The 17177-nt window shown below is 40.0% G+C and overlaps 1 long non-coding RNA gene and 1 gene segment (V, D, J or C); both read right to left on the bottom strand.

Moving 5' to 3' along the window:
• LOC128598243 (T cell receptor beta constant 1-like) overlaps positions 1-17177 on the bottom strand; it is a 232182-nt gene that overhangs the window by 115087 nt on the left and 99918 nt on the right.
• On the bottom strand, positions 4682-15260 carry LOC128598257 (uncharacterized). The gene is made up of 4 exons (XR_008383608.1): positions 15131-15260; positions 14709-14996; positions 4943-4952; positions 4682-4692 (listed from the first exon to the last, which is right to left on the bottom strand). It is a non-coding gene; the product is annotated as an uncharacterized LOC128598257 (long non-coding RNA).

Here is a 17177-nt window from a genome sequence, read left to right as displayed (position 1 = left end):
ATATATACACATATTTCAATAGTGTAATATGAAAAATATTACAGCTATTCAAAATATTATATCTACTGCTGCTCCCAACACAACACTTTTTTGCATATCATTTCAGTGTCAATCTCTGTGTTAAAAGACTCACAAATCTGAAGCATCACCATACTTCGGAAAGGCATATGCTATTTTATTCCATTTTGTAGAAGTGAAAACTGAAGCCTTAGTGTGCTTAAGAACTTTCCAAAGCCATTAAAGTGGCTCAATTTACCTGACTGTGAATCCTGTGCTCTCAACCAAGACTTGAGAATATTTGACTTTCTCTGCATGCTTATGTTAGACATTGAGGTGAATCTTTCTTTTACAATTTGGTTTTTCAACCTCTTCCTTTAGAGATTATTTCACAGTCTACTCCTATTTTCATACCTGGAACAGACACACTACACCCCTTTGCCTGCCTTGTTTCCTGCTGTCCTGCATTTCCATGTGCCCCATGTTGTATCTCCATGTTCTCTGTGATCTGTCTTGGGGGCGGGGGATCTGTGAGCAGGATGGGCTCACAGGCTATGGGTGGGATTTCAACATTAACTGCCACAAAACATGTCTGCTATCTTTCACTGGTCTAGCCTTTCTTTCTGCTTTTATGTGATTTTAGCAATTTTTGTCAAACTGAACATATATTAAGGTTGGCATCTTAAATGAAAAAAATATCATTGTTACATACTTAATGTATACATTTTGTGACCTATTATGTTTGTTTTTAATGGTTTCCTTTCTCTAAATGCTCCCTAGAAAAATAAACATCACGGGATATAATTCTTCCGAGGGCCAATCCTCTCATTTCTTGCCTTCCATTGCCAAAATGCCTTCCGTCCATTTTCCTCTGCAGTGTGGAAGGGAAGCTGGAGATTGGACTTCTTGTGACATTCTCAATAACAAGAGCCTTTTCTAAGCCACTTCTGCTCAGAGGGCCACTCCTTGTTTCCTTTGTCACCACATCCTTGCCTTCCCCGGCAGCAGCACCTGCCTGGCTCCATGCTGCTTAGCAGGGTCCACACATATTCAGCTGACCACTGACTGGCAGACAAAGGAGGACTTCTTTCCAACAGAATAGTCCTTCTAGGGGGCTAGAGATCTTTATGAGGCTCTCTGCTGGGAAAATTTGATCCTAAACCTGTGGAGGTATTTGCAGAAATGGAGCATGCCAAGGACAGAAACTGGTAGTGTCTGCCCTTAAAAGTGGTATCTACTGATTCATCTGATTCACATTCCTGTCCTTGCATTTCTTTCTCTTCTTAGGCTACTTCCTAGGGTGGCTACCTTATTTTATTTTATTTTTATTGTTTGGGATCCATTGAGGGTACAAAGCATTAGGTTACATGATTGCATTTGTTAGATAAAGTCCCTCCTGTAATTATGTCCCTCCCCCAAGAGGTGTGTCATATATCACCCCCTCACAGCCCTCCCTTCTATCCACTTGCTCATTCCCCTACCTACACCCTGTATTAGCTCATCTACTGCCTTCATATTAGAATAGAGTACATTAGATTCTTGCTTCTCCATTCTTGTGATGCTTTACTAAGAAGAATGTGTTCTACCTCCGTCCAGGTTACTACAAAAGATGTAAAGTCTCCTTCTTTCTTAGTGGCTGAATAATATTTCATGGTATACAGATACCACAACTTGTTAATACATTCCTAACTTGGTGGGCAGTTAGATTGTTTTCACATTTTGTTGACTGTAAATTGAGCTATGATAAACAATCTACTGCAAATGTCCTTATGATAAAAGAAATTTTTTTCTTCTGGGTAGATACCTAGTAATGGGATTACAGGATCAAATCAGAGGTCTAATTTGAGTTCTTTGAGGATTCTCCATACTTTCTTCCAAAAAGGTTGTATTAGTTTGCTGTCCCACCGGCAGTGTAAAAGTGTTCCCTTCTTTCAACATTCATGGCAGCATCTGCAGCTTTGAGACTTTGTGATGTGGGCCATCCTCACTGAGGTTAGGTGATATCTCAGGGAAGTTTTGATTTGCATTTCTCTGATGATTAGGGATGATGAACCTTTTTTCATGTGTTTGTTCTTTAGTGAAGGTTCTATTCATGTCTCTTGCCTAGTGATATATGGGATTGTTGGCTGGCTTTCTTCATCTGCCACCTTCTTTCAGCTGCTTAGAAACGGAGCCCTTAAACATCCAAAACAAAGGAATTCTGCATACAGAGGGAGATGTCTGCATTCCTCACATTTTTGCAGCCCTGGTCATGGCAGCCAAGGGATGGATTTGGCTGGGTTGCCCACAGTGGATGAATAGATGAAGAGGGTGTGGCACTTGTGCACGTACACAACGGAAGGTCATTCAGCCACAGTAGAGCAGGAGCATGACATCCCATCATTTGCAGGGCATGGATGCAACTGGAGGTCATTATGTTAGTGAAGTGAACTGGGCACAGAGAGGCGAGTGTCATTTTGGGGACCTAAAAGGGTGGATCTCATGGAGATGGAGGGTGATTGGTGGTTTCCACAGGCTGGGAAGAAGGGGGGAATGTAGAGAGGCTGATTGATGGGTACAACACACAATTTGATAGAAAAGATAAGAGCTAGTGTTTGATAGATCAGTGGAGTAATTATAGTTTACAGTGTTTCAGAACAGCTAGAAGAGAATAATTCATATGTTTCTAGCATAAAGAGAATACCAATATTTAGGCTGATAGAATTGCTTCTCAGACTTTTGGTTAAGATCAAGTGTAAGGTTATTGATATCCCAATTACATTTATATGATCTTTACAAACTATATGAATGTATTAAATAATCAGTGCATCCTCAAATATGTGCATTAATAAAATAAAAATTTAGAAATATTAAAAGAACAGCAAATCAAGAGCATTGAATATTTCTTGATGGTATTCATGAAAATATTCTTGAAGCCCTTCTTGAAGGGCTGGAAATTTTAATGGAGAACTGACTTTTTGCCTTTTCCAGGGCCCAGAAGCCACACACATTCCTTGGTCGCCTTATCTTCAAAGACAGTGCCAGGAAGTTCTCACATTACTCTAACTGTAGCCACTTTTGAAGACCCATGTGTTTAGATTGGGCCCACCTGAATAATCCAGAGTAATCTCCCCATCAAGGGGAACAGCTGATTAGCACACTTAATTCCATCTACAAAGTTAATTCTCTTTTTTTCATTCAGGTAATATATGCATAGGTGCTAAGAATAAGGACAGGTACATCTTTGGAAGTAATTTTTCTGCCTGTCAGAAGTTCTTAGAAAAGAAGGTAAGACTGGTTAACTGCAGGTTGTGGGGTAGGGAGGCAAGCCCAGGGTCAAATCATTGCCAGCATTGCTGATTATTCATTCATTCTTTTAAAGATATGATGAATACCTATCTCGTGTCAGGTGCTGTTTTAGACCCTAAGAATAGAGACATGAACACAAGAGGCAAAAATCCCTGCCCCAATGTCAATTATATTCAATCATTATATTCAATACCATGTTGTGGGAAACATCCCTAGAAGATTCCGGAAAAGTAATAATGGAAAGGCACATTTTCTTACCTCAAAGATTGTATGGGACAATTGTAAGATCACTATATCAATAAATGTTATACTTTGGTATTTGCAAAAGGGGAGGATTATGTAAGGCATGCAAAAAATACAGAGGAAGAAGCCTACAGCCTTCTTAGGAAACAGCACAGTTTGCAAAGTGCTATTGGTTTAAGTAGCATCTGAAAGAAGAATGAGTTTGCAGATGTGCACGCTAGGCAAATGTTTTGTGCATAGCATGTTTGGAGACAGATTTTAATGTTACTTAGAGAAAAGTGAGGATGTGAGCAGTGGAGAGTATGACTGGATTTTATACGGGGGTTGTGATCACAGAAATCATTACATATGTGAGATGTTTTGTTCACCCATCTCCTTTCTAGATGGAGTCACTCCCTCCCCAATGGCCACTGCACCCAGAACTCTCCTGGCCCTTGATAAAGAAAGTAGAAAACGATTCAGTAGATTGAAGAAAAAAAGAGAGCAAGTCAGCCTACTATACACTGTTGCACTTGAAGATCTGATAATCACATGGAGACAAAGGAGTGGTTGGCTTGTGTGTCTTCCAGGGAGTGGCTCAATCTGGTTAGGTCTTTGGTTTCCTTTTTTTGCTGACCCATTTTTCCTACTCACAGCAAGCGTTTCAAGACAGGTTTTATTATCATTCAGTTATGGTGAGACTAACAGATCAGTACAGAAATGCTGCCGAAGGTATAGTTGCTACAATTGCCAAGAGGGGAGGGCATTGCACCCCATGCAGGGCCACACAGGAACACACTGTCAGTATCATCAGTTGGTTCAATACAGTTCCACACAGGAACACACTAGGGTAAGTATCATCAGTTGGTTCAATACAGTTGCTGCCTTGGCATCAATTCTTAGGCTTGACGTGTATTATTTGAACTTCCCTCCCCTGCATGGTTGTGTGCAGTGTGGATTGTTTTTCCCTCATTCCCCTGACTCAAAACTCAACACATCCCACAGCTGCTGACCCTAATCAAACTTGAGGGGCAACATTAAATAAGTTTTCTTTTTAAAATTAGCCAATCCACAACCCCTAAGGGCTAAAGTACATGAAACTGTAAGGGCATAGTTCTCCCTTCTTTGTCTTCCTCCTCCACTTCTCTCCCCCCTCTGTTCTTTTTCCCCCTGGCTCTCCACCCTCTGGTTGAACTCTCAGCCTTCTCTGGATTTCGCATTTGACTCCTGATTGCTTTGGTACTCATGAGTAATAAACTTTTCATAATAAATTTATTCATGCACTTCGATTTTACTTCCTCACCTGACACACACGCCTGAAGCTCACACACACAAGAATCTGACAAACACACACATGATCCTGACACACACCATCCATGAATCTTACACACACACCCCTATGAATCTGACACCCCCCACCATGAATCTGACACACACCCCAGAACCTGACACTACACACACTTGAACCTAACTTTTCCCCCTAGTTAGGGCTCTCGTAAAGAGTTGCTATCTTAGCTTATGGCCACTTTAAAGAGAAAGACCTTAAGATCGAATTAGAAAAACAACAATAGAAATTGTGACCATCTATCATAAAGTAGAGGGAGCAGTTAACCAGTGTGATGAAAATGTGTCAAAAGGTCTATAAAACCAGGGTGTGGTGCCCCATGATCACATTAATGTACACAGCTATGATGTAATAAAAAAAAAGAAAGGGAAACATTGGCAAGGAACTTTATTTTTGTTTTCATTGGCATGAATGGTGGGGAAGGGTAAGCAGACTAAGCAGGTTTGGGTTTGGTCAATTTGAATAATTTCAGTGGGCTCCAGAGTGTAGGGGTTGTCTTAAATTGCCTGATATCTGGCCCCGGGGTACTTAGGGCAGGAGAATAGGGGTCCACAGTATAAAAGCCCTGTGAGAGCCCAATGGAGGAGGTAGTTTGGGATATAGGCTTTGGACTTTTGTTTTGATATGAAAATCCTGCTCCAAGAACAATTATTTGCTGTTTCTAGGAATTTTCTACCCTTGGGAGGGTGAGTCTCTCTATGATAAGCAATACACCAGAAGTCACAACATTGGAAAATACTATAAAGAGACATGATTAATACATGTCCTCCCCAGCACACAACTCTGATGCTGTCAATATGGAAAGATATCAAAGTTACTTGAGGTAAAAAATATAAAGCACAGATGACGCCATCTTGAACTCTAGTTAGAACTTTGTTATAATACAAAGATACTTTTGACAAAGAATTATTTTATCTCCTTTTAAAATATTAAAAGGATAGTTGTAGGTTTATTTTCCATTTGAATACACTTAGATTTTATGTATCATAGACCATAGAGATCTATTGAAAGATTCTATGGAAGGGGAGAGATAGAACAAATTTTTTGATTACACTTGGGTATGATGCTAACACTAGATTAGGAGGGGTGAGGATTAAAAAGGAACCTGAGGGATTGGTAAGACAGCTATTATATTTATCTGGGAAGCTGATACAAAGGGCATAAATATGACAGTGTTACAATAATAGATGAAGAGTGACGTTATTTAGGACTTAGCAATGAAAGAACTTGCATATGGATTGAATGTCCAGTGCAAAGGAGAAAGAGGAATGGAGTGTAATCCTCAGTATCTAAATCTTACACAAATAGATGTGCAAGATCATGAACTCAGAAGTCCAAGTCATGAACCCAGAAGAAGTGCCACGCTGTAGGGAGAGATGGCATGATCCATCCCGCCTCTAGATGGAAGTGTGCAGTTGGTGTCCTGAGTGAATTTACTTTTGCTTTAACATGAAGCCAGGTTGGAGGGTACTGATCTTGGATTCCTGGAGCCCTGGGCAGTGCATCTTGTGTTCCCAGGTCCTGTTTTGGAGTAGTGAACAGCAACCACCTCGTGGAAAGAGAAAGAAGGTCTGCCTCCACCTCAGGGATTCTGCACTCTGAAAGTAACATTTCTCTCCTCATCTTGTTAGCACTCTTGTTCCATCAATGGGATTGCAGGGCAGTTCATTCCTGCGAAACTCATTAGTTATTTAAGTTACCTTGAGTTACAGTCTGTTGTCTCATTGTGGAAGGCTGGGTCAGTTCACAAGAAGAAAAACAATTTGCTGTTGCTTGACTTTAATTAATGTACAGATCATCCCCAATTTCTTCTTCAGGAAGCTTTTACCAAGTTGCTGATAATAAAACTGAATTCACACTAGATGTTCATCTGTTGACTGGCTCCTGATATTTATTGCTTTCCAATCCTTGAGGTTGTTACTTTTTCTACTCATTGGAATTTCAAAGGATTGTCCTACCTTCTAAAATAGCTAATCAACATAAGAAGATCTATTTCCATGTTAAGGTACCTCAAACTTCATAAGGATAAAGTTATTTATGTATCTCATTTCTTCTGCCAATTAAATTCAATTATTGCAAAAAAGAAATGCACTCCACTGTTACTGCATTCTGCCCTCCCACTCCCCTGCCCTTTCATTGATAACTCTTCTGGTTTTATCTTTCTTTCTTGTCAACTCATAGACTGAAACATTTCTATTCTTTGTCTTAAGTCTCCCGTGTCCTTCTAGTTGGAGCCAGACCAACCCCCTTGCATCTCCTTCCTAGACCTGCCCTTTGCTCCCTTGTACCAAAGGCCACTCCATCCCACATTTGTACTGTGTTCCTGACAAAGAAGTAGGAAGAAACCTTGATCCACTGCATGGGCAGGCTTATGAAATGTCTCTTGAATAGTCATGAATTTTAACTTAATGCATTTAATTATCTGCTTTCTGAATTTCTATTCCTGATTTTCTTGGTATTTCATCTCCATTATTCTGGTAGGCAGAACTACATAATGATCACCAGTGGCCCTTGCCAACGTATGATCTCCTAGAACCTAAAAATGTGTCGAGATATCACTACTCTGATTATGTTACATTATTTGACAAAGGCATATCCAGGTGGGACTAACCTAATCATATCACAAGAGCCCTTTAAAAGCACATAATTTTCTCTAGCCTGTAACAGAAGGGAATTTCAGAGAGATTTGGGCATGAGAAAGATTTGATGAGCATTTCTGGTTTTTAAGATGAAGAGAACCAGAAAAGAGCTGAAAGAAATAGCCCAGTGACAGCCAACAAAAAATCGAAGCCCTCAGCCTTGCTGATACAGGAACCAAATTATGTTAATAATAAGAATGAGCTGGAAGGAGAAGCTGAGGTCCAGATGAGAGTGCAGCCTGCTGACACCTTGATTTTAGCCTTATGAGGCCCTGAGAAGGTCCCAGCCACACCAACTGGGGATTCTGACATACAGATCTGTGAAACAATAAATTGATCTTGTCTTAACCTGCTAAATTTGCAGTGATTTGTTATGCAACAATAGGAAACTACTAAGGGTGGTTATCACCTGATATTCCTCTTATTTATTTATTTATTTATTTATTTATTTTATTGTTAAATTATAGCTGTGTACATTTGTGCAATCAAGGGGTACAATGTGCTGGTTTCATATACAATCTGAAATATTCTCTTCAAACTGCTCAACCTAGCCTTCGTGGCATTTTCTTAGTTATTGTATGTAGACATGTGTATTCTGCATTTAGCAGGTTTTGCCTGTACCCATTCTAAGATGCACTGTAGGTGTGGCCCCACCCATTACCCTCTCTCCACCCTGACTTCCCTCCTCCCTTCCCCTCCCTTGGCCCTTTCCCCATATTCTTGTGCTATAGTTGGGTTATAGCCTTCATGTGAAAGCTATAAATTAGCTTCATAGTAGGGCTGAGTACATTGGATACTTTTTCTTCCATTCTTGAGATACTTTACTAAGAAGAATATGTTCCAGCTCCATCCATATAAGCATGAAAGAGGTAAAGTCTCCATCTTTCTTTAAGGCTGCATAATATTCCATGGTATACATGTACCACAATTAGCTAGTCCATTCGTGGGTCGATGGGCACTTGGGCTTCTTTCCATGACTTAGCGATTATGAATTGGGCTGCAAGAAACATTCTGGTACAGATGTCTTTGTTATATTGTGATTTTTGGTATTCTGGATATATACCTAATAAAGGAATTATAGGATCAAAAGGCAGGTCTAATTTTAGGTCTCTAAGTATTATCCAAACATCCTTCCAGAAGGAACGTATTAATGTGCATTCCCACCAGAAGTGCAGAAGTGTGCCCTTTTCTCCCCATCCATGCCAACATCTCTGGTTTGGGGATTTTGTTATGTGAGCTACTCTTACTGGGGTTAGATGATATCACAAAGTAGTTTTGATTTGCATTTCTCCGATGATTAAGGATGATGAGCTTTTTTCCATGTGTCTCTAGATCGTGCATCTGTCTTCTTTAGAGACGTTTCTCTTCAAGTCCTTTGCCTACCCTGAGATGGGATCATTTATTCCTTTCTTGCTAACATGTCTGAGTTCTCTGTGGATTCTGGTTATTAGACCTTTATCGGAGGTATAACCTGCAAATATTTTCTCCCATTCTGAGGGCTGTCTGCTTGCTTTACTTACTATGTTCTTGTCTGTGCAGAAGCTTTTTAGTTTGATTGGTCCCAGTAGTATATTTTTGATACTTTTTCAATTGCCTGGGGAGTCCTCCTCATTAAATATTCACCCAGGCTGATTTCTTCAAGAGTTTTCCTTGCACTTTCTTCAAGTATTTTTATAGTTTCATGTCTTAAGTTTAAATCTCTTATCCAGTGAGAGTCTATCTTAGTTAATGGTGGAAGGTGTGGGTCCAGTTTCAGTCTTTTACAGATCGCCAGCCAGTTCACCCAGCACCATTTGTTAAATAGGGAATCTCTTCCCCACTTAATGTTTTTAATTGGCTTGTCAAAGATAAAATAATGATAAGTAGCTGGATTCATCTCTTGGTTCTCTATTCTGTTCCAAACATCCACTTCTCTGTTTTTGTGCCAGTACAATGCTGTTTTGATCACTATCAATTTATAGTACAATCTCAGGTCTGGTAGCATGATTCCTCCTGCTTTGTTTTTATTTCTGAGTAATGTTTTGGCTGTTCGAGGTTTTTTCTGATTCCATATAAAATGAAGTATTATTTTTTCAAGATCTTTAAAATATGTCAATGGAGCTTTAATAGGAATTGCATTAAAATTATATATTGCTTTGGGTAGTATAGACATTTTAACGATGTTGATTCTTCCCAACCATGAGCATGGTATATTTTTCCATTTGTTAACATCTTCAGCTATTTCTTTTCTTAGAGTTTCATAGTTCTCTTTGTAGAGATCTTTCACATCCTTTGTTAGATAAACTCCCAAATATTTCATCTTCTTTGCCACTACTGTGAAAGGAATAGACTCCTTGACTGTTTTTTGGCTTGGCTATTGTTGGTATATATAAAGGCTATAGATTTATGGTTGTTGATTTTGTAGCCTGAGACACTGCTATATTCCTTGATCACTTCTAAAAGTTTTGTAGTAGAATCCCTAGTGTTTTCCAGATATACAATCATGTCATCTGCGAAGAGTGAAAGTTGGATCTCTTCTGACCCAATGTGGATACCCTTGATCACCTTTTTTTCCCTAACTGCAATGGCTAAAACTTTCATTACAGTGTTAAACAGCAATGGAGACAATGGGCAACCTTGCCTGGTTCCTGATCTAAGTGAAAATGATTTCAGTTTAACTCCATTCAATACGATATTGACTGTGCATTTGCAGTACATGGCCTCTATCAGTTTAAGAAATGTCCCTTCTATACCAATTTTCTTAAGTGTTCTGATCATGAAGGGATGCTGGATATTATCAAAAGTTTTTTCTGCATCAATTGAGAGAATCATATGGTCTTTATTTTTTAGTTTGTTTATGTGCTGAATTACATTTATAGATTTATGTATATTGAACCAGCCTTGAGAGCCTGGGATAAATCCCACTTGGTCATGGTGTATAATTTTTTTGATGTGTTGTTGGGTTCTGTTTGTTAGGATCTTATTGAGTATTTTAGCATCAATATTCATTAGTGATGTTGGTCTATAATTTTCTTTTCTTGTTGGGTCTTTCCCTGGTTTAGGGATCAAGGTGATGTTTGCTTTGTAAAATGTGTTGGGTAGTATTCCTTTTTTTTCTATATTTTGCAAGAGATTGAGTAATATAGGTACTAGTTCTTCTTTAAAGGTTTGGTAGAATTCTGACGTAAAGCCATATGGTCCTGGGCTTTTCTTTTTAGGGAGATTTTTGTATAGTTGATTCCATTTCAGAACTTGATATAAGCCTGTTCAACATTTCCACTTCGTTCTGGCTAAGTCTTGGTAGGTGGCGTACTTCCAAGTATTGGTTGATTTCTTTCAGATTTTCATATTTCTGAGAGTAAAGTTTCTTGTAATATTCGTTAAGAATTTTTTGAATTTCTGAGGGGTCTGTTGTTATTTCATCTTTACCATTTCTGATTGATGAAATTAGAGATTTTACTCTTTTTAAAAGAGTAAAGTTAGGTTGGCCAAAGGTTTATCTATTTTATTGACCTTTTCAAAAAACCAATTTTTGGATTTATTGATCTGTTGTAAACTTCTTTTATTTTCAATTTCATTTAACTCTCTCTGATTTTGGTTATTTCTTTTCTTCTGCTGGGTTTGAGGTTGGAATGTTCTTCCTTCCCCAGTTGCTTGAGATGTCTCATTAAGTTATTAACTTCCTCTCTTTCCGTTTTCTTGAGGAAGGCTTGAAGTGCTATAAATTTCCCTCTTAGGACTGCCTTTGCAGTATCTCAGAGGTTCTGATAATTCATGTCTTTATTGTTGTTTTGTTCCAAAAATTTGGTGATTTCCTTCTTAATCTCATCTATAACCCATCTATTCTTCAGCATAAGGTTATTTAGCTTCCATGTTCTTGTATGGGTATGCAGATTCCTGTTGTTATTGAATTCAAATTTTATTCCATGATGGTCTGAGAAGATGCAAGGAATAATTTCTTTTTTAAAAAATTTGCTGAGGTTAGATTTGTGCCCTAGGATGTAGTCAGTTTTGGAGTATGTTCCATGACTGATGAGAAGAATGTGTGTTCAGTTTTGTTGGGATGAAATGTGCTATAGATGTCTATTAAGTTCAGCTGTTGAATGGTTACATTTAAATCTAAGATTTCTTTGCTTAGCTTCTCTTTGGAGGATCTATCCAGCACTGCTAAAGGGGTGTTAAAATCTCCAACTACTATGGAACTCATGGAAATCAAGTTGCTCATGTCTGTTAGAGTTTCTCTTATAAATTGAGGTGTGTTCTTGTTGGGTGCATAAATATTAATAATTGAAATCTCATCATATTGAGTATTACTTTTAACAAATACGAAGTGTCATCCTTATCCTTCCTTATTTTGGTTGTTTTAAAGCCTATTGCATCTGAGAATAGGATGGCAACACCTGCTTTTTTCTGCTTTCCATTTGCCTGGAGTATAGATGACCATCCCCTTCACCTTGTTTCTGTATTTGTCTTTTAATGTAAGATAAGATTCTTGTATGCAGCAGATATCTGGCTTGAGTTTTTCTATGCAGTCAGCCAACCTGTGCCTCTTTAGAGGACAATTTAAACCATTCGCATTAATTGAAAATATTGATAAGCCTTTTGAGAGTCCGGTGGACATTTTTAATCCTTTTGTGACTGTGGAAGTTGGAACTTGATCAAAATTTTCTGGGTCAGTTTACTTTTGTGGTGGGGGATTATGCTGGTCTTTATGGAGGATAGGTCTGAGAATACCCTGGAGAGCTGGTTTACTTGTGGCAAATTTCTTCAACATTTGAATGTCATTAAAGTATTTAATTTCTCCATCATAAATGAACCTCAGTTTAGCTGGGTACAGGATCCTCGGTTGAAAGTTATTTTGTTTTAGGAGATTAAAAGTCAATGACCATCCTCTCCTTGCTTGAAAGGTTTCAGCAGAGAGATCTGAAGTTATTCTAATATTCTTCCCCTTGTAGGTAATGGTTTTCTTTCTTCTGGCTGCTTTCAGAATTTTCTCCTTCATATTAACTTTAGTGAAATTGATTATGATGTGTCTGGGGGATGTTTTATTCAGGTTGAGTAGTGCTGGAGTTCTGAAACTGTCAGCTATCTCAAATTCAGAATCTCTTGGCATGTCTGGAAAGTTCTCTTTCATAATCTCATGGAGAAGAGATTCTGTGCATTGTGAAGCCACTTCATCGCTTTTGGGGATCCCTATAAGATGAATATTGGTTTTCTTCGAATTATCCCAGAGCTCTCTGAGAGAGTGATCTGTTTTTGCCCGTTATTTCTCTTCCTCTCTGAGAGTTTGGGAGCATTTGAAAGCTTTGTCCTCAATGTCAGAAATCCTTTCTTCTCCTTGCTCCATTCTGTTACTGAGAGATTCTACTGTGTTTCTCAGATCTTTGAGGGCTGCATCTTTTTGTCTCAATGTGAATGTGTCAAAATCTTTGGTCATTTGGTCTTTGAATTCGTTGAATTCTTGAGACATCTTTTGGGTTACTGCTTGGAATTCTAATTCGATCTTATTTCCTATCCAGATTCTGAATTCAATTTATGACTTCTCAGCTATTTGTTTGTGTATGGGATCTTGTGCTATGTCTGCCCCATTGTTCCTTGGGGGAGTTGATCTATTCTAATTATTCATATTGTGAGAGTTTTTTCTTCAATTTTGTCTCATTATTGTTTTTCACCATTGCTTCTGGCCGTCCTCAGAGTTGGGGTGGTGTCTCTCCAAGATTAGACCCCGGGGGATCACTCTATTGTTGCTGGATCTTTGTAGGGTGTGACCCTGTGTAAATCTTCTGGGCATCCAGGGGGTTCTGGTTGTGGGAGCATCTCTGGAATATGACACCCCCGGATCCAGCAACAGGGTGGGGGGTGTTGCACGCAGTTCTGGGAGTGCCTGGTGCCCAGTGACTTTGGCACAGAGGGCCCAAGACTCTAGCAGTCTTTGGCCAGGAGAAGGGCTCCATGCAGAGGCAGGGAGGGCTCCAGAGGGCACGCAGCTACCAGAGTCCCTGGCCAGACAAGCGGGTGGTGTGGAGGCAGGGAGGGTACAGGAGGGAGGATGCAGGGTTGTGGGGCTCGTAGGCCCAGCGGGCAGGGTAGCGGGTCCTGGCACAGCTCTTACCGGGGTCTGGGGGGGGCGCAGCTCTTATGGAGGTCCTGGAGGGTGCCAATCATAGGTCCCATCACAGCTCTTCTGGATATCCCTCTTAAGGGAACTACTCAGAAACCTTGTGCTCTGGTCTATTTATTTGGGGCCACAGATATTGATTTTAAAAATTGCACCTGCATCTACCTAAGTGAGGTTCTGCTTCTCAGTAAAACCTATAGGCAAACATATGTCATTTCTCTTTAGCACACAGTCATACACACACACGCATAAAATAACTCTACCTCTACATGATCCTGAGCCTACAAATAATCAAAAACTTCCAAAACCCTCTTCATCCTCTTTTCTTGCTGTTGAGACTGTTTTGCATCTGAGCACATCTTACTGCCACCAGTTCTCATTTTCCTGAGCAACATGGTTGGCCAGTGAGAGACTTGTGAAGAATCTTTGAAGGATCTCTCCAAACCTGAAACTTACTTTTCTTCATTTGATTCAACAGAATTCAATTTCATCAACATTTCCTTACACATGGATCTGAAAAGTGAAGTTTGCTTTAGAAAGTTGCTATGGTTTGACTGTGTCCCTGCTCAAATTCATGTTGAAACATAATCCCCACTGTGGTGGTACTAGAAGGTGGGGCCTTTGTGGTAGGGATCAGAGCCTAGCAAAGGGCTGGAGGAAGCTAGCTAAGGCCTTTTTACCATGTGACAACACAGCCCTCAAACTGCCATCTCAGTCGCAGAGATGTAGGCCCTCGCCAAACACTGAACATGTCAGTGCCTTGATTTTATACTTCTCCAACTGAAAGAAATAAATTTCTATTATTTATAAATTACTCAGTCTTGGGTATTTTGTGACAGCATCACTGCAGACTAAGAGAATAGCGTTCACATTGTGTTAATGCCCTCTAGTCTAGTGGGACATTGACAAGGGACGAGAATTGACTATAGCAAGAGAGGTGTCCTGGAGGGAAAAGAAAAGGAAGAAAGAAACAAGGAAGGCAAGGTCAGGCCAGGGCTTTGATGAAATCTTGGGAAGGAATTCTCTTGGTTGGGGTGATGACTGTGGAGGGCAGGCCCCTCTCACTCCTTGGTTTGCCCCTTTTCTGTGCAGAGAGGATGTGGCTGTGCTGTGGATTCACTGCTGGCACAGAAATACACAGATGTCTGGTTGGCGCTGGCAGACTCCAGGGTCAGGGGAAAATATTCTATCTTTTTTTGAGACACACGATACCCTTCAGAGACATCTCCTTCTTCAATGCTTTCAGTACCAGGTGAGTAATAGAGCAGCCGCAGTCCAAATCCTGGGTCTTGTTGATATCAGAACATGGCAAAGTGATTCAGATTCTGGGAACATTGTAGAGTGAATTCCTTTCCCACCCCAATGATCCTGTGTCTTGGGAACTGTGTGAGTGAAGCATCCTTGAGGCCTGTGCAGGGGAGGAAAGGGTGATCAAACAAAGCCGGGGGAAGGTAGATCAATGTGACATTTGTGAAGAAACATTTTGTAGTTAGATCCTGGGAAGCCAACAATAAGGACTCCTCACCTGTGCCCAAGATTCACCTGCTCTCAGAAGACAAAGGACCACACAGCAGAGGAGCCTGTGGCTCATGGCAGCGTCAGATGGAGAATGCTGCCTGAAGAATGCTGTGATGTACTTAGTCTCTGATGCCCAACTTTCATTCATTTCCTGGCCAGACAAATAGCACCATCTATCTGCACTGCCTCAGAAAAAAATTAAAACTTTGAGATTCTGCATAATGCAATAGTTTCACTTCTCCAAACCCCACAGCTGTGGTTGGTCACAGATCTTGAAGAATCATCTTGGCAATGTTTTGACTCCACAAATTTTCTAATTTTCCTTATGTGATACATGCTTTTTCATATAATGATTTCTAGTCTGTTGAATTCCTACTAGACTATTATAGTGATCTGAGAGGCCTTAAAGGTTTTCTTTGAATGCTTATCTCAGAATTCCTTTCCACTTCATCTCTATACCTGACTTCAAATTTCTCTCCAAAAGTACTGTAATCTTTTAAATCAGTCTAATGTTCTTTATTCCTATGGATGCTGTACAATCCCTGCATGCTTTCTACAAAGAGCTTTTCCTTTTTGGTCATGTCTTTTCTCTCTCCCTGGCTCTCAAGGGAGAGGAGAGGTGTGCTCGAAGAAGCAGAATAACTGTATGTGTGTAAGCTTAGAAAAAAACTAAATGGCACCTAAACATATCCAGAGAAAATTTGAACCTAATACAGTAACTCATCTCACTGCAGATGAAATTGGATATGACAAATGCTGACACAGGGCCTTGCAGCAGCTGTCTCCCTCTCAGTGCCTGTTGTAGTAATTGCTCTGAAACATGCTTGCTTTGGGGGAAAAAGCATGTTAGGAAAATTGTGGGATGTTAGTCACCACAGATGCACTGAGGACCAACTGTCACTGATGTGGCGTTATGCTGCTTAACATTATTTCTAGGAAGCTGCTTTGTGAAACTCTAGGTCAACTGAGGATATGGCTGTGAATTTTCTTAGATAAACTGCTAGCAGAGAGATCCGCAGATGTCTCTGGGGCAGGAAAGAAACCCTCCTTCTCCTTCTTCCTTGAGATGCTGTGCCCCTCAGGGACATCTCCTTTTCCACTGCTACTGTAACCCTACTCTTGGATCTTGGTCAGCCAGAATATTCTTTAATCATCAAGGTTTCAGAAAAGATTTTATCTGCCCACCGCCCCCCCCCCCTTTCTCTTGATATCTGAGTTCCTGATCCTCTAACATCTAGGTGGACTGCAGGAGAAGGATGCAGAAGTTATAGTGTCCACCAGGAAGTCCAATGTGTTGGCCATGAAAAAGAAAAAAACAAAAATGAAGCTTGTAGTAGAGCCTAGAAATCCAAGGGCCTGATTTTTCCTTATGCTTCATGATCTCACTCACTTGAAAACACACAAAGGCTGTACCCCAGAGGAGTCTGATACCAAGATACCAATGGCAGGGTTGGAGAAGGAACAGGCTCCTCTTCTCCCAGCTCCTACCAGCTCACAGGTTGTTTGCCTGTGATGTCACCATCTCCACCACCCCCAGGTCCACAGGCTGTGATGCAGAGATGAAGTCTTTCCTTCACAGGGCACCCCTAGGTGCGTTGCCTTAACAACCATCCCTACCTCTTGGTGAATAGTTTTAGGCAGTAAATTAACCATGTATGCCTTGGTTTTACTATCTGTAATGTGCACTAATAAAAGCATGACTTACAGGGTCATAGTAAGGATTCAATGAATTAATGTTTTAAACAGTTACTACTATTGAAACCTAGTACTTCTTAAGGCTCAGTTTTCAGAATGGTCAGCTAGTGTTAGCAACCTCTCCTACTGCCAGGGCTGCTAGCACCATTGTTATTACTCAGCTTTATTCTTGTGCTAGGGATTGAGTCTGACAATTTGGTTTCTCAAATAAGTTAAGCCTCTGAGAGCCACATATCACTGACTCCATTTTATAGATAAGAGTTAACCTCTCCAGAGGAAATTGGCAAAATTAGAAAGTAACCAGATCAGTCTAATTCTAAAATATGTACTTCCAACTATTAATAATAATTTTTTCAAATATTCTCTACATTTAAAA

The sequence above is a fragment of the Nycticebus coucang genome, chromosome 11 (genome assembly GCF_027406575.1).
Source record: "Nycticebus coucang isolate mNycCou1 chromosome 11, mNycCou1.pri, whole genome shotgun sequence".
In the NCBI taxonomy this organism is placed as follows: Eukaryota; Metazoa; Chordata; class Mammalia; order Primates; family Lorisidae; genus Nycticebus; species Nycticebus coucang.
This window is presented reverse-complemented; position numbering and strand designations above follow the sequence as displayed.